Below are 18,336 nucleotides of genomic sequence, written 5' to 3'. Positions count from 1 at the left end.
ATATTCTTTTGCATCAGGACTAGGTCAGATACAGAGTGAAACAGCTCTGTAGGCCTCTAATTGAGCAAGAACTGTTATTTCTAGGGAATGAGCCTATGCAAGGCACTGTATATGATTATATGATGATTTTTCTTATTTTTTCCAAATATGAAGCATTTTTTTTCCTTTCCTGCCATGACCTCTCCTTCTTTACTGGTGGGGAGGGAGAGAGGAGGAAAAACAGAACTCTTGTAACAAATGAGCAAAATCACACAAAATTTCCAAATTTGCTATTTTTAAAAATGTGTCATATTCTGCATATGAATCCATCACTTCTCTGTTAGAACATAGGTCACTGGTCCATGACTGATCATTTGTTGATCAGGCTTCTTTAGGCCTTCAAAATGGTATATTTTTACAATGTTAATGTTGTAGTATAAATTGTTCCCTGGTTCAACTCATTTTGCATAAGTCTTCCCAGATTTCTTTGAGACTGGCTCTTTCTTCATTTCTTATGGAACAATAGTATTCTATTACATTTATGTACCATAATTTGTTCAGCCATTCCCCTCATTAATGGACATCCCTTTAGTTTCCAGTTCTTTGCCATCACAAAAATGCTACTGTAAATATTTTTGTAAGGAGGATCTTTTCCGCTTTCTTTGATATCTTTGATGTATAGATCTAGTGGTGGTATCACTACTAGTGCCTGGGTCAGACTATGAACTATTTTGGGCATAGTATCAAATTGCTTTTCAGAATGACTGTACCAGTTCTTGTCTCTAACCTTAGTTTGACAATGCTCCTATTTTCCTGTCGCCCTTCCAAGGGGAAATTTCTAACGTAGCTGACTGGGGATAGGGATGTGATGGAGATTGTCATTCCTTTGATGTCTTCCTAGAATCTTTTCTTTCAGCAACCTGAAGCTAGGATGGCCTTTTCCATTATCCTTCTCAAAGCTGGAAGCCAGAAGTGCTCAAAGTGACTCAAAGCTTGGAGAGTCTTGAAGAAGACCAAAGAGATCACCTCTTCTCTTTCCCTCTCACTAACTCCACTCACTCCTCATGCAGGACAGGGTATTCATCTCCATTGGTGAGGAAGGAGCCCCGTACCAGTGGTCTTTGGCCCTGGGATTACACATTCTGTCCCCATTTGTCTCAAGGTCTCCTCCTTGGACCCATGTCCTCCCTTCCCCAAAAGTGTGAGTTGCCCCTAGGAGTTCTAACTCACCCCCTTCTGAGGTAAGGATGAGGTATCTTTTTAAGCACCACACCACCCGGAGAACACCTAGCACAAAATCTCTATCTTCTTTCACAGAATATTTCTTTGCACCCTTAGGAGTATTCTCAGTAGAATCTCCTTCCACCATTAAAACAAAGGTTATCTCTTTCCCCTCCCTTTTCAGTCCTTCCTCCCTCCTCCTCACCCACTCCCCTGCAGGTGCTTCTCTTCCTAAGAGACCACAAGGGTCACCTTCCCCTAATTTCTAGCCCTTGATTTTAACTGAGCACATCAGACGTTTCATTCTACTCCCGGGTGCCCCCTCTTCCCTTTATGCAATTTATGTATCCCTCCCTCCCCCAACAAAATCATTTCATTTGTAGGCAGGGTATTGCAAGGTGCTGTCCATAATGCTCCAGGCCTGTGTCTTCTTTTTTACCTACACCTGATTTCCCCCTTCACTCATTTCTTTGTGTTCACTGAGAAATAAGACTCTTACTGGCATCTCTGCTGCCACTCTGTTGCTATTGCTGCATTTGGCTGCTGAATTCTTTCATCCCCTCCTGTGTTTCTGCTATCCCAGGTATTTGAGAAAGCAAATCATCTCTTCAGGTGTGGTTTACTTTCTAAGAATGTTTCAAATGTCTATTTTTGAATATTCATCTTTTTTCATTTATTATTAAGCTTAAATTTGTAGGGTAGGTCACTCTTGGCTGCATCCTGCCGCCCCCCCCCCCCCATTTCTTTTAAGAATACATCATTCCAGCTCTTTCTGTGTTTTCTGATGGATGCAGAATCATCTTGTAATATTTGAATTTCTTTTCCTTTTCATTTAAAGTTTCGTAGCTGGTTGGTGCACTGGATAGAGTGCCAGGCCTGGAGTCAGGGAGACTCTTCTTCCTGAGTTCAAATCTGGTCTCAGACACTTAAAAGCTGTGTGACCCTGGGCAAGTCACTTAACTTGGTCTCAATTTCCTCTTCTGTAAAATGATCTGGAGAAGGAAATAGCAAACCACTCATTATCTTTGACAAGAAAACCACAAATGGGGTCCTGAGGAGTCAGATACCGCTGAAAAGTGATCGAGCAACAATGGAAAGCTTTTGGTTGCTTGTAGAGGTTTTTGTTGTTTCTCCCTGAATTGACTTTTTAAATTTAACCACTCTTGATCTAGAAACTTGCAGCCTTTGTCGTTGTTGCTTTTCCTGGAGGCCATCTATGATTTCTTTCAGATGGAATTTCATTTTCTCAGAAGTATTCAGAAGTGCCGGGTAGTTTTCTTGTGTTATTTCTTGCTTTAAGGTGTTCAGGTTTTTTGACTTCGGGGAAACCTGTAATTTTTAGGCTGTCTCTGTGCAGCCTGTCTTCAATACCTTGATGCTTTGTTTGGATAAAGAGCTTATTTTCTTTTAATGTTACTGCTTTTTGCTTCTCTTATTTCTGGACTGTCTTTTGCTCTGGTTCCTTTGCAATCTGAATCTATCGTTGTCTCTTTTGTTTCTTTGATGAGACTTGCCACCACAGATTCAAGTACAGTCAAGCCTCTGCATTACCACATTTAGCTTTCACAACTTCAAGCATACCAGTGATTTTTTTATTTTATTAGTTACCTCATTTTCACTTTCAGGTTGCTGAAATAGGATGTCTAGGGTCTTTTTTTTAGTCATGGTGTTCAGATAGTTTGTTGATTTTTATGTTATCTTTCGTTGATCTGTTTCCCAGGTCAATTGTTTATGCTATGGGACACCTTATATTTTCTTCTGTTTTTTTCTTTATTTTGATAGGTTTTTTGTGTCATAGAGAGTCATTAACTTCTATTTGTCTATTCTGATTTTCAGGCCTATTCTGTTACTTGGAGTAAGGTTGTATACTTCTTTTGCTATGCTTTTAATTTTTACCCAATCTTTCCCTCATAGCTTGCATCCCCCCCACCCCATTTCATTCTCCTATTGCTCTCATTTCATTTATGTAATCACTTTTAACTTTAAAAATTCTTGCATCATTTCTTCTAAGAATTCTAATTGATGTGGGAAGTAAATCTCAATTTTTCCTTGCAGCTTTTATTGTAGGTGTTTTGAAGTTATTTTCTTCTGAGTTTGTGTTTGGGACATTTCTGGTATCATATTAGTTCTTTATCTTTTTTGTTAACTTATTCTTCCAGTGATCTGCTCTGAGCAATCTGTTATCGTACTGGGGTGGGGGTGGGGGCTGCATCTGTTGTCCTTGTGACAGCCCTCCCTGCCCCCCCCCTCCCCCGTCAGACTGCACCTTACACTAATGCCGGATGGGTGACTGACTCTATGGTTGCTCTGGGGCAGTCCTCCACTTGAGGCTTTGGACAGTGAGCCTGGACTAAGTTGGAACTATTTCTGTCCTCTTTTGATGCTGGAAGCTAGAAGAAAAAGAACTATTCTCTCCCATGCTCTCACCAATTCCAGCCCTCATACAAGCACAGTGATCAAGCAGAATCATTCTCTCCATGAAAGGAGAGTCTTATGTACATACCTGGGGTCAAATCTGTTGTTTGAGATTTTACACACACACACACACACACACACACACACACACACACACACACACACACCCCACACATTTTCCTAACCTGTATTCTGAGCTTTTTGATGTCTGTAATAATTTCAATGCCTTCTGAATTCTGTGTTTTCTGATTATTTGTGGGAATACATTTTTTAAAAAAGATATTTGAATACCAGGTTTTGCAGTGATTTTGCCGAAGTTTCTTCCATAGGGAATCTTCATCCAAAGTGAAATTGCTTCCTTGTGACCTGTTTCTTCAGAAAATATTACTATAAAATGCCTTACCAAACACAGAAAAGTCTTACAATGTTACATGGTAGTTTATGGGTAAAGTCTACTGGATATGTCATATGCCACTCTAACCAAAGGACTATTGTTGACCAATAATCAGTCTTTTATTGCTCAACTTAGTCCTTAAACTGATATTTCAGACTGGATTAAAAATGATTATTTCTCTTGTAAATATATTCTGACTTTGAGTATTTCAACTTTACAAGGTTATTTAAATAGTTTAGGTATAATTCAGTTGAAGCCTCCCCGAAGATTTGGCAAGGTTAAACAGTTTTATAAATGAAGTTTTCAAAAAAGCCTCTTCAAACCTATGATATTAGATTGTAAATGGAGGTGTTATAAGTTTAGACATCAAGGGCAAGGCCAAATTTATGAATTTTGTCATCTATAACAACACTTCTATATGACCACTATAGAATTTCACGTTTCCACTAATGCCATGTGTTATATTAAACTCTACCATCTTATGTTTTTTTAAATATATTTTCCCATGTTGGGAGTTAGTATCTGAAGCCCCTCTAAAAATCATGTCACCTAAAGTTGAAAAAGCTCAGGGAGAGAATTTCTGATTGCCTCAGTCATTTAGATCAGAGATATCAAATACACATTGGTAGGAAGGGTCTTCAACACTCCCAAATGCTGCCTGAATGAGATTAAAATGTAGTTAGGAAATATTTAACAAAGTAAATAAAAATACAATAAATCATATACAATGTTAATATGTGGTTTTCTAATTCAGCATGCCCCCACAGCGATCCTTAGGTGTGGTTTAGTGGCCTTGTTTCTCTTTGAGTTTGACACCATTGATTTAGATCACATCCTGAGTAGCAGCACTAAACCTTTTCAAAGTATTTAATTATTTCCATGGGTATGGTTTTCCCTGGATAGACTATTTTACCCCTGTTCTTGGCCAGGTTTGACTTTGACCCAACTTGGGCTTCAGTTGAGTGAAACTTCCTCTCACCCAAGTGTGTGCCAACTTCCACTGGTTCTTAGAGCTGTTTCCTAAATTTTCAATATGAGCATCTATACATCTTAGAAATTGGCAGATGTCGTCGATTGCCTAGATTTAATAAGTGAAGGAGAAAATGTTAATGATACAGGTTAAACTTAAAAGCATGTTGGAATTTTCAGAGAGCCAGTCATTAAACATTTACCAGCATACTCTGCACTGCTGTCGCACCCCCTCCCACTGCCCCTCTATCCCTTCCATGGGAGTCAGCACCCTGAGGAATCCCTGATTTTCCTGTGCTTTTGTACTTTAGGTATGACTTTTATACTTTGGTGATTAAGAATATATGTCAACAGATAGAACCTTAGTCCCCTGGGCCAAATATATCTTGAGCACAGTTTCATTTCCTTCTAGGCAATGGGAGGAGATGATGCTCCTACCACAACCCCATCTTGAAAACAAAAAGAAACCCTTGATCTCCCTCAAATTATAAATACCTGGCTACATAAAGCTTTGATAACCCTACTTCTCTTTAAAAATATGTATGACTGTGCCTCTCAAGTCTTAGTCTTTCATCGGAAGTAAAGAAGTTTTAGGCACTGTTCTTTTACTCCTGACCATGCTGTACAACTTTTTATATAATTGAGAAAACAATAAAGAATTATGAACCTTGCAAATAATCTAACCCCTTTTATCTGTCTTTTGTACTTCAGATAAAATGATCAGTCTGTAGGTCAAACTAGTCTAAATACAGACCTCATACTATTGATATTTCTTCTAAGGTTACAGTATAATAAAAGTACTGGCCAAATCAAACCAGGCAGGAATATTCTTAGCAGTTGAAATGCCAGTTCTAAATGGTCTAAAAACAGGACTGTTTAATAAAGCCTCCTTTCTTTTATACTTAGGACAGCAATAACTTGGTTTAGTGGGAAAGGTGCTTAACTTAGAGTTATAGTATTCAAATTCGCATCCTGAAATGCTGTTTACATTACTTGTGTAACTTCGGCGAATTAGCTGACCTCGTGGACCTCAGTTTCTTTATCTGTGAGAGCTAGTTGGTGAAGTGGATAAAACTCTGGGCCAGGAGTCAAGAAGACTTATCGAATTCAAATCTGGCCTCAGATGTGTGCTAGCTGGGTGGCCCTGGGTAAGTCACTTAACCCTGTTTGCCTCAATTTCCTCATCTATAAAATGAACTGGAGAAGGAAATGGTGAACCACTCTAACATCTTTGCCAAGAAAACCCCACCTGGGGTCAGGAAGAATTGGACATGACAACACCACTAGCACCACCAATAAAATGAGACAGTTGGACTTCAGAGCCTCAAAGGTCCTTTCCAAATTGACCTTTGTGATTTTATTATGAACTTGGCATAGCTATTAGACTATTTGATAACTGTTATCTTCCTATAGGAAATAGAAAACTAAGCATGTTGTTAATACTGGTAACATTGTTTTGTCACTCTCGCTACAAGTGTATTTAAATGCCAGAGTCCCATGACCTCTGACACAGTTATACCTGGGAGAAGGTCTTAGAAGGTGTTGTCAGAGTTGCAGTTGTTGCTGACCTTTGTCCCAGAATCTTAACTAGTCAAAGCTTTTGCCATTTTCTGTGCCTAAAACCTCAGACACTGTACCTCCGAGCTTGGCACACACCCCACACTGTGGTGCTGCGAAGACCTCTTCTCCCATTTATATACTTTTCAAAAACAGTTTTATAATCACATATTGGTGTTATATATTTTACTATTAGGTATGTGTGTCTATATTTATGTATATACATATGAACATATGTATATACACACATAAATATATGTTATAGGCAAACCTATAGCAAATACATCCTTTAGATTCTGTTTCTCCTTGCTTTTATGCTACTGCCTTGTTGTTCAGTTGTTTCAAACTCTTCCTGACCCCTTTTGGGGTTTTCTTGGCAAAGATACTGAATCGGTTTGCCATTTCCTTCTCCAGCTCATTTTACAGATGAGGAAATGAGGCACTTGGGGTTAAGGGAGTTATCCAGGGTCACACCGCAGGTCACACAGGCCAGATTTGAACTCAGGAATATGAATCTTCCTGACTTTATGTCTGGCATTCTACCCACTGTGTCATCTAGCTGTCCAAACTGCTGCCTACAGACAGTATAAACATAGGAGAGGAGTTTGTTAGGACTGTTATCAGCAACTGCGGGCCCTCTGCACCTTTAAGTCAGCTTCCTTACCTTCCGAGAAGGAGCTGATCCTCCTTGTTAGCTTATCAATATATGAAAGAGCAGTTTAGTATTAACTTTCTGGGGCTATCTTTTGTGCCACTTAAAGAATTTCACTACAGTTAATCCTCTATAAGGTAGAGAATATGAAATGATCCTGGCCAACAAGTTAGTTCATTCAGTTGCTGGGGGATTCATTTTGTAACTAAATCATCTTGGCAGATAGGTACAATCAGGATTCATTTCCACCCAAAATCCGTTATCATATGGAGATACATATACCCTGAGATCCCTTTATAGTCAGGACAGTAGTACTTGCCCAGAAAAAGTTTTAGGCTCAAATTGTTTATTTTATGTTGTAAGGTTCAGGATACTGAAGTCTGAACGGGGAGCTAGTCAAATTGTTCAAGCGAACTCAAAGCTCCTTTATGAAGAAAATATCGGCCCTATTTACAGTCCTTATTGTGGCCTATCCCAAGCACAAGTGGGCTGGCTTTGCATGTTGTTCAGAATACAGATTAATTTCTAAAACTTTGCTAACAGAATGTTAAATCTGCCACCTACAACATGGTGCCTAAAGGACATGTTTCCTTCTTTAATCAACAGCACAGTATCAACACTTCTAGCACTTAGTGGGGAAATTATAGTTACTATAGATTATAAGCTAATATAAATTTTAATGATTGCTTGGCTTAAGACTAGCTTAAGAAATAAGATAATTCAGAGATAGCCCAATGGATACAGAAGTTACTGGCTGGGGTAACCCAGTGCAGACCTCAGTTTTCCTCATCTGTAAAATGAATAAATTATACTAGAGAACCTCAGTGGTGCCTTTTCACTCCAAATCTCTGCTTCTCTAATATAGTCTCATGATCTTGTGTTAGCTAGTCATTTCCCTAAGTTCATTGAACTCTATTTCTACATTAAGTCTAGAATAGAAAATAGCTAAGTAGATTGTATCTTTTTACCATCAATTTAAAACATACATCACTTGAATTTACCATTTAAACATCAATTTATGATATTTTACTCACAATCAGCATGGTACATTTATCTTTTCACAACCTAGTAAATATCTCAGAAGTGTTCTTTGAATTACATAGAACTAGGATTTGTATACAAATAAGAAGAAACTAACGATTTACTACTCTTCAAGGCACTGGGGAGGATCATAATAGTCACCACTCACTCCCTAGGTCTTAACCAATTGGTTTTCCCATGTTCTTGGTTTAATTTCATTGACTGGAGCTGCAGGGTTGTTGGCGTTTAATATTGTAAGGAAACCCCGATAAGCAGTGAATTGGGATGGCAGCACCTTATTGTCCTTTCTTAAAAAGTGGATCTGTCACATGTGATGTCCTTGTCTCAGATGCAAAGATGGAAAATCTTGCTTCAAAAGCAATCTGTTGCTTTAAGCATCAGGGAATTGCTTGGTTAAATATTACCAGATCCAGAAATAGTACTAGATCCAGATTCCTAGCTATCTATATGGTGGTTGTAAGAGTCACACACTTTTACTTGGGCGAAAGGTAGCAATAACATGGCTACTGTTGGGGCAGAGAGGAAGGGGGGGTCTTCAAAGGGTCAACTTCTGGGTCAACTCAGGTAAGTAACCTAGGAGGTAAAAAAAATGAAGTATGATATAAGCATGATGTGGGCATAGGCCAGGCAGAATCTAATAGATAAAAGAAAATTCCAAGACCAACAGCAGTAGGAATAACCTTGTGAGAATTTGGATATGCAGAATCTTGAGTTGTATTCTTCTGGTGTATGCCAAGTATACGTATAAATTAAAACAAGGAACTAGGTCAGATTGGGGTAGAATGGCTAGAGTTTTGTGCAGGGTAAACATAGGATTTTGAAGCCAAAATTGGAAGCTGCTGTGGAAGTAAGGTTCAGAGTCCAAATAAGCAGGCTTCAGTCAGGAGCCTGAGGACCAGGCTGATTGTTGACATAGGCAGGAGTGTTTATAGGTTGGGGGTGGATTTACAGATTTGTACCTCATTTGATGGATTGAATGGCCTAGGCAGGAGCACAGCTTGCCCTTGCACATGGGTCAAGGCATGGGGTGACATGGTCAGAGTTACTTTAAGGAAACCACCTTGGTGGCTGAGAGAAGAGCTTCTGCTGAAAAAGGGAGTGCCATGTAATGCTCTGATGACATTAGTGTCCTAAGTGGTGGTTGCAGCATGGGGAAATATTCTGAACAAATTAATGAAGGAATAAAGCATTTATGAGGTCAAATTTCCATCCTTGCAACAGGACCCCTACTTTCCCTTGTTTATGCCCCAAGCTTTAGGCTTTTGAGACCATAGGTTTTTGCTAACTGACTCTTTTCTTGGATTTTGTCTTCTGGGAATTTCTTGGTTCTTATTGCTGCTGTGATTCTTCCTTCTTTGCGGCTACTCTCTGTAGTATCTAACTTGGGGCATATACATAAGCAGTCTCTTCCTTCTCTCATTCTTTTTTAGCTCTTTTTATTAGATTTGTAAAAGATCTGGCAAATAACATTCTTGCCAATCTCTGTTAAACATAATTCATCTTTGGCCAAGAGTCTGTCATCCTTATATTGTAAACCATGATCCAGGAGTACAAATTCCATTCTCTGGTAACACCTTCTTAGCCAGTTGTTCACCTTCCAAAATAGTTTTTTTCTCTAAACACAACTTGTGTCCTGGTGCTTTTCCAGCTTCTTGCGCAACACTTCATAAGTGTGAAGACTTCTAGACTGTGAAAGGCTTTAAATATCAAACTGAGAAGTTTGTATTTTGTTCTAGAATGAGTAGGGAGCCATGGAAGGCTCTTGAACAGCAGATCAACGTGGCAAGATTTCTGCTTTAGGAATGTTGTGATTTCAGTCACATAGAGACTGGATTGGACAGAGGAGAGACTTGAAGCCAGGTTTTGAATTAGGAGTCTGTTTCAAAAGGCCAAGTGAGAGGGGGTGAGGACCTGGACTAATCTGGTGACCTTGTAAATGGAGAGAAGGCATTGGATGTTAGAAATACTGTGGAGGAAGAAGCAGGAGAACTGGGCAACTGTTGAGACATGGTTTGGGGGCGGGGAGAGAGATAAGAGTTTGCATCTGTAAACCGAAGGCATTGGTCAGAGTGATTTGTACGGCCCTTTTAGAAGCACACAGAAGGCCCAACACAGCCTGCCTGTGAAAGAAGAAATTAGAGTAATCATAACTAACACTTTTATGGTTCTGTAAGTTTTGCCAAACACTTTATATATACCTTAACTCATTTGAGCTTCACAGTGACCTTCAAATGATTTCAGGTATATATAAAGTCCTTGGCAAAATTTCCATTGAATAGGTGCTATTATTATCCCCATTTTACAGATGAGGAAACTGAAACTGAGAAAATAAGTAACTTGAACAGGGTCATACAACTAGCAATATTCAAACTCAGGTCTTCCTTGCTCCAAGTCTCACTGTACCACCTTGCTGTCTTTTATCCACTATGTCCTTCAAATTCTTCTTTACCATTTCAGCTTATAGGGTTTTCTGCTTTCTGAATTGTTAAAGCATTCCTGTTTTTAGTGTTATTTACTTTGCTACACAGTTACCTTTTCTTCCCTCCCCTTTCCCCCTTCACAGAAACTCTCAGTTCATATTTTAATTAAATATTAGGCATTGTCTGAGTTGTAGTAAGGTGTGAATAATCAATCCATACTTGTGATATTTTCATTTTAAGAAGAATTTATTAACCCAAATGACACTCTATTTTCTAGAATGTGTGTGGAAGGTAGGAGACTGTGCTGCTTCCAACTTCTTGGTACTCTGAAATTAGAGCCCTCTGCTCCAATTTATTTGGGGGAGGAAATGCTTTCTTAAAAAAGCTGACCATAAGTAAAATTTTTGAAATTGATGAAGTTAGTATGATTCCCTCCCATATCCTTTCTTTTCCCTGATCTCCTAGATTTTCTACTTTGTAAAAGTAGCTCTTTATTTAGAAAGCTCTTTATTCCATTGTATTTCTAGAGGATCAAATGTGCTTTTATTATGAAATAAAATGATCAGACCTCAGCTACTGGTACCCATCTTCCTTAGTTTTTTGTTTAATGCTTACAGTTACATAGTTTCTGCTTAACATGATGTCTTTCAGGTACTATTCTTTGTGTAACTTTGGCTTCAACTATATTCTTTTAGTAAGTGGAAAAAAGCAAACTTGAGATAAACAAAGCCTTAACTATATCATTTAGTCCTGTTAAAAAGTGTTGATTTTCTGGTGATTTAAGTTTGCTTAAACGTGCAATATGTAAATATGGTTACATGAAAACGGCTACAGAAAAATGTTAATGTAAATATAAAGATGTGAAAACCCAGTTAATCAACTTTAAAATGACAACAAAACTAGTGGTCGTAAAGGACTTAGCAGAGCGCGATGCGGTTTGAGTATTAATCTACCCGAGCTATTTAGGAACAGATGTATGTGAAATGGATATGAGTGGTCTGTTTTGTATATCTAAAGTACGACATCTGTCAGTCTATCTTGTGGTCAGGAATAATGGATGGAGGGGTTAAGCCCCCAAATGACCTATTACCAGTATATTATTGAAGTACTAATTACTTTATCAAATTCAAAGCTTTTGGTCCATCAGTGTACATATCAAGAAAATGCCTGTCTTTTGCATTTTATTAAAGTGACAAGCTCTATGCTCCCAAACTGATTTTAAGGAAATAGTCAAAAGATGGATTTGAAGAATTAAATTGTACTGTCACGCCTATGTAAATTTATATTACTTTGACAGGGCTATTCATTTAAAAAATCTACTCTATAATGCACTGACATGTTTTGGATTTTTATTGAAGATAGATAAGACAAATAAAACAATAAAGAATTTCAAAATGATTGCTTATCAAAATATTGTGAATTGTTTGTTTTTAATTATATGTATAGTCATCATTTTTATTTATTTCAATTATCCCTTCAATCATTCCTTACTATATGGATCTTAAAAGTTTATTTTCTAAAATGACACCTACTACTGTTATTTTAATTTTTATATGACATTATGGTTGGGAGAAAACCAATATACAGCTTAGAGGGCATGCTATAGATCAGTTAATCTAACACTATTTTATAGATGAAGAATACTGAAGCACAGAGCAGGTAATGATAAATATGTAGTGTTCCCACATGTTTACTCATTTGCATCTTCAGCTGCTGTTTGAAGAGCCTGTCTAATAGACTTGTGGTTAGTTTTAAAAGCTTTTGCACCAAAACTCATTTTACTTTATTACTCATGGCTGCCAATTCTGAAGATCTACTTTTGTTTCTGAAGAGTTCATAGCAATGTCCCATTGTGTGAAGTTTTATTTGCATTTCTTAAAGTCCTTCTGTATCCCTTTGTTTTTTTGTTAACAAATTTCAGTTAATCATACAATAACTGACTGGACATCCTGCTATCACTCCCCGCCCCCATATCCAGACTCAATTGGGTTTCACCCTATTACTCTCATACTGTTAGAATAGCTATTGAAGGATCTTCTACAGCTATCTTTAGGACTTTTGAATGCTGATCACTAGGAATTTTGAATGCTGATCGTAGTGTTAAGTGGAATCACTTCTCAAATATCTGGAGGTTCAGTATCACAGTAATTCTACTAAGAAACATCAACATAGGGATGGGCAGTATTGTAAAAGTGGTATACCAATACTGTGAGGGTGGCAAGTATTGAAAATGTTGATTTATGTGATCAGGGAGACAAGGAAGCAGTGTAGCTTCCCCTCCTCTCCCCCCATGGTGTTCTGAAGTCACTGCTGGCTGTACACGATTGTATTTGGCAGCAGAGTCCCTAAAGAAGTGAGACATGAGCCAAAGGAAATCAGCCCACATGCTACCTTTGGCTTAGATGTCAGAGACAGTGGATCTTTGGTTTAGCAGATGATTATGTCCCCCAAAGTATGCATGCAAGAAGACATACAACTTATTTCAGACTGCTTTGCGGAGTTGACATACTGCTATGTATTGATGGTACATCTAAAGATAAGAATGAGGTTATGTGTCACTTAGCATAAAGAAAGCCTAACGTATAGACTAAGATTTTCACCAAAAATAAAAGCTGAAAATCATCACTAAAGACTTCTTATCATATTGTCCAGTGGCAGAATGAAGTCCCCCGCCCTTCTCTTCCCTTTCCCTTTTCTCCTCTTTTCTCTTGTTTTGATTAACCAGAAAGGCTATCATGACTTTTGGAATAAAGTTAGTGTGGATATATCATTAAACAGCTAAAGTTTTATCAATGACAGTATCGTTTAGTATCATATATAGAAATGAAGACTTGACCAACCACAGAAAACATGCCTAGTTTTAGTAATCAGTTTTTTTTTTATCTACACTAATGCTGGAACAAGCAGAAATGATTGACATTCTTCATTTGTTTATCAGTTTTAATTTCATTCCCCAAAGAAATCTTTCTAAGAGTCCTTAATACATGAAGCAGTATTTGACTTAAAGGTCAAGATCTCAGTTCCATTCAACAAACGTTTATTAAGCAACTGTTGTTCAAAAAGCACTCTGGTATTGTCTGGCAATACAAAGACAAAATGAAAACCAGCCCCTGTTCTCAAGGAGCTCAGTCTACTAACAGATAAACATGTCTACAGATGAGTAAATTTATTCATCCTTTATTATGTGGTTGAAATCTATTTGGCACAAACTGTAAAAGATTCATATAATGGAAACGTGATTTACATTAATTTTGGTGAGGAAAATAATGAAGTGTTTCTTGACACCTTCCCCACCTCCAAAATCATCCCTTTTCCATCCAAATAACGAATATCAAAATGACATTTTAGCTAATTGTACTTTTCTGGAAGGAGAAAAAGGTGATGCATTCCTGTCGAGATGTTAAGAGAGGGATATAGTCCCATCTCCATGGGCTATCAATTTATTAATCTCATTCTGAAGCAGTTTGCAATGGTTTTGGGAGACAGTCTGCAATTCCTGACTTGGAAGCTTCATTCTCAGTGTTCCCTGTGAATTCTTCACATGCCATCCTTAGGCATTCAGAGCAGCCATGGCTATCTTTGAATTCTCCCTCCTTTAATGTTGTCTGCCCCTTACTGTGTATCATCTTATTATTCTGCTAGTGCATGTGGCCTGTTTCTGATGTCTGCTATGTGGACTAATTTGTGCTCAAAGATAAGTATATACTGAAAAAATGAATACAAATTGTTATTGCTGAGTAAGAGGAAAATGCTTAAATGAGTGTCTTGATCAGGAGAAACTGATTATACATGATAATTTGAGGAAGAAGAGAGTGCTAGCAACTAGGGGAATCAGAAATGACTTCCCTCAGGAAACTTCACTTGAAATGAGGCTTGAGGGAAGCTAAACGTTTGAATTTATAGAAGTGAGGTAATAGGACTTTCCACGAGTGAGAAATAACCTGTGCAAAGACATGGGGGGGTGGGAGAGTGGAGCTGTGGAGTGAAACATATAAAGGAGAGAATGTGTAATGTACAGTAAACCTGAAAAGCCACATTGGAGTCAGATTGTGAAGAACTTTAAAGGCGCAACTGAAGAATTTGAATTTTATCATAGAGGCCATGGGAAAGCCGTTGAAGGTTGTTGAACAGGGGATTTACTGACTTGTGCTTTAGGAAGATTATTTTGAACTATTGCAATAATTCAAGGAACAAGCAGAAGAGCCTGGACCAAGTTGGGTGACCTTGTGAGTAGAGAGAGGGGTCCAAAGGTGAAATAGATTGTAGAGATGGAATTGAAACTGGTTGGTCAGCATTATTGAGAGATACTGAAGAATAAAGGGTGATGTGATGCAGAGGTAGTGAGCCTAGTTTTGGCTGAATGGATGGTAGTATCCTTGGCAGATGTAGGAAGTTTGGAGAAGGAACAGGTTTAGAAGATATTCTAGGTTGTCTCCTCAGGCCAGTCTCCTGGTAACTTATGTTTAATATTGGGGCAAAGTGAGACACTAGTAATTCACTCAGTAGTTAACAAAATGAGATTTACTTAGCATGGGAAAAGACATTCAGTAAGGATATGCATTGAGGATACCTAAGTTGATTCAGTCCTGTGCCAGGTTCTCTTTGAGTTGGTCACCATGGTTGACCTAACATCAGAGGAGGCCTGGAGTTCCTTGTTGCTTTGTAATCAGGCTACCAGGAAATGATGTCAACAGCTTGAGCCTTTAGTCCCCTGAGCCAATCAAGTTTTGAAGACAGTTTCTAAAAAAGAAAAAGCTAGTGAAACTTGTATGGGAAAAGGGGTTAAGCTATTGTTCCCACAGTGCTCTTTCCCTTGGTTGTAAGGTTCTTAAAATCTTCCAGGGGACCTTGTTCCACATCAGTGACTTTAGGGATATTACTGAGCCACCTGACTTCTGTCAAGAAGACTGACATTGGCAGCACTGAAGGAGGAAAAGAAAAACTAAAAACAAGCATAGCAAACACAAAACAAGTAGCGTAATAGCTCACTGTGAAAGAGTGACTGACTGTAGCAGAAAAGACAAGAAATAATAGGCCTTTTTTCTTCCTCTTCCTTTTGGAAGAATTGAATCCTAGGTTTGAATGATCAGTTCTGTGTGGGGAGTGCTTCCAAATTCTTGCAGATTGCCGTATATCTCTCACTGTAAAGTTGTGACCATAAGCAGGAGCAACACTAGGAAGATCAGAGATACAGCTGACTCTTCCTGCATAGCTGCTGATCCTTATCATCAGCTAGGGAGAATTACCCTGTACCACCACCTTCTCAGTATTGCCTGGACCACCAGGCAGGACTGCCCTCTCTCTGGGATTCCCATGGGGAAGGAGTACAAAATCTTGTCTCCATCAGAGGCCTTTTGAGGCTGCTCTGTTTTTTTTTCTGTAGAGATCATGAAGATACCATCAGAACCTTCCTTTGTTACCATAAGGCAAAACCCCTCTCAGCAACGCCACTTCTCGATCCTCCATGTCCTCCCTGAAGAGGAATTGTACAGTGATCATTGGCAGCAATGTGAAAGGGCCAGTCAGTTCTAGATTGCATAAGTAACTGACTTCAGTGGGCCTTCCTTTTGCCATTGCTAACATTTCCAGTGTTGGACTACCATTGCTGCTCTCTGCCATGGCTGATGCTCCTGTCTCTGCCTGCTATCCACAGGCCACTCATGATGGCCATGATGAGCATTTCTGCTCACTGCCCGATGGTCACCCTTGCTTGTCCTCAGCATATTTACTGGGATGCAATTGGCATGTTTATCCCTATTCCCGTTTCAGAAATGTTTCTGAACTCTTGGGGAGAACTAAGTGTTGTCCTTTCAAGTGCCTCTCCCATTGGCTTTCACAAAAGAATCACATGTGGCACAATTCTGTTTGGCCTTTCAAATGCCAAATTAAAACAAACTACCAACTACCGCCACTACAACACACAACCAACAACAAACAACAATGCACCTATGTAATAAGTAAGCACTGTCAAGCACAGTGCATCCATATGCTGGTCAAGTCTATCAAAGGCCTTTTTTCCCTGTCTGTAGGCTTATACTAAGCTTTGCAAGGAAAGTTATTCTTGCTTGTAAGCCTGTTTCTTTTGTCTTTTGGAATATTATATTCCAAGACCGACCTTCCTTCCTTCCTTCTGCCAGGTCTCATGTGATCCTAATTGTGGTTCCTTACCATTTTACTTGCTTCTTTCTGGATACTTGTAATATTTTTCTTTGATGTGGGAGCTCTGGGTTTTAGCTCTGATGTTCCTAGGACTTTTCCTTTTGGGGTTCCTTTGAGGAGGTGACTAATAGATTCTTTATTCTCCTTTCTGGCTCTAATAGATCTGGGCAATTTTAATTTATGTTTTCTTGAAATATTGTATCCAGGCTTTAAAAAATTATGCTGTCAAGTGTTTATTGAATGAAAACTGATTGTTAAATTATTATTCCTTGGCCTATTTTTCAGGTAAGTTATTTTTCATATTAGACATTTTACCTTTTATTCTATTTTTTCAATCTTTGATTTTGTTCTAATAGTTCTTGCTGTCTCATAAAGTCATTGATTTCTGTTTGGTCTATTCTGGTTTTCAAAAAATCAGTTTCTTAGGTAAAGCTTACTGCTTTCTCTTATAAATTACTTATTTTCTTTTCAGTTCTTTTCTCCAGACCTTTTACTTCATTTTCTAATCTCTTGCCTAATTTCTTCTGGGTATTCATGTAATTATTATGGAAAATCAGTTTTTTCCTTTGAGTCTCTGTTCACAACAGTTAGGGAGTTAGAATTGAGTGATTTTTTAATACTCGTGGTGTTTCCTTTGATTAATATTTTTTTTCAGCTTTAAGTTCCTGAATTGACACTTTGTGTCAGGGCCAACCTCTAATCCTTGCTGTACTGGTTAGGATAGTTGGCCCTGTTTGTTTTTGTTCTTTTGCTATATGGAATATATTACTCCATTTCCTGCTATTTCTCATGGCTACAGAATAATCTTGGGTCATTCAAATTTATTTTCCTTTGTTTTTTGAAAATTTTTCTCCTGGTTGCTGTTTTGTTTGTGAATAAAATGGTTAAATGTAACTACTATGTGTCATCAAGTTTGAGACATAGTTTTCAGTGTGTGTGCGTGTGTAAGTGTGTGTGCTTGCTTCTGCTATATTTCTTCAAGCTTTAGTTTACTTTCCTTTGTATTATAATATTTTTGAGAACTTTGCAGTCTTTTTGAGGATTTATGTATCCTTGTTTCAGGATCCACTCCATTGCTTTATCTGCTCATGCTCTGGACCCTTTGTAACATTTTTCCCTTGAAATATTAAATGTTTTAACCATTTTGGGGGTATTTCTTCGTTACTTTTTTGGCCCCTCCCCCTTTGCTGATGGGTACACCCCAAAGGCTGGTCTTGATAGAATGCCAGAGCCCTTCTTTTTGGAGAATATAGGGAGGATATTGGAGGATGTTGGGATATAGGGAGCATATTCTTTTTGGAGGCTATTGGATCACTGTTCTGAGTACCTTCTGAGGAGGCAGGAGTGGCATCATTCCTCTTTCTGTTAAGCCTGGTGTTGCCATTCTTGTAAAGCTCCCTGGGGTATTTTCCCTTCTGCTTTTTATAGGGTGAGAGAAGATGGAAGATGGGAGGAATTCTAAGCAATATCTGCTTTGGGGGTTACTAACCTAGGGTCTGGCCATAGTCCAAAGGAAGTGTGTATTTTGC

The 18,336-nt window shown here is 38.4% G+C and overlaps 1 protein-coding gene across 2 annotated transcripts in view; it reads left to right on the top strand.

The window, feature by feature from the left end:
• CERKL (ceramide kinase like) overlaps positions 1 to 18,336 on the top strand; it is a 164,721-nt gene that overhangs the window by 3,832 nt on the left and 142,553 nt on the right. Inside the window, exon 1 of one of the 2 annotated variants that reach the window (XM_036743447.1) lies at positions 8,658 to 8,792. The exons of the other annotated variant lie outside the window; for it this stretch is intronic. The gene's annotated coding sequence lies outside the window, so the exon portion shown is untranslated. Of the gene's footprint in view, positions 1 to 8,657; positions 8,793 to 18,336 lie in introns of those variants that run through there. 2 annotated transcript variants of the gene reach the window in all.

Source organism: Trichosurus vulpecula, chromosome 2, assembly GCF_011100635.1.
Source record: "Trichosurus vulpecula isolate mTriVul1 chromosome 2, mTriVul1.pri, whole genome shotgun sequence".
NCBI lineage: Eukaryota > Metazoa > Chordata > Mammalia > Diprotodontia > Phalangeridae > Trichosurus > Trichosurus vulpecula.
Note: the sequence above shows the minus strand (reverse complement) of the source record. Positions and strands in the feature narration are given on the sequence as shown.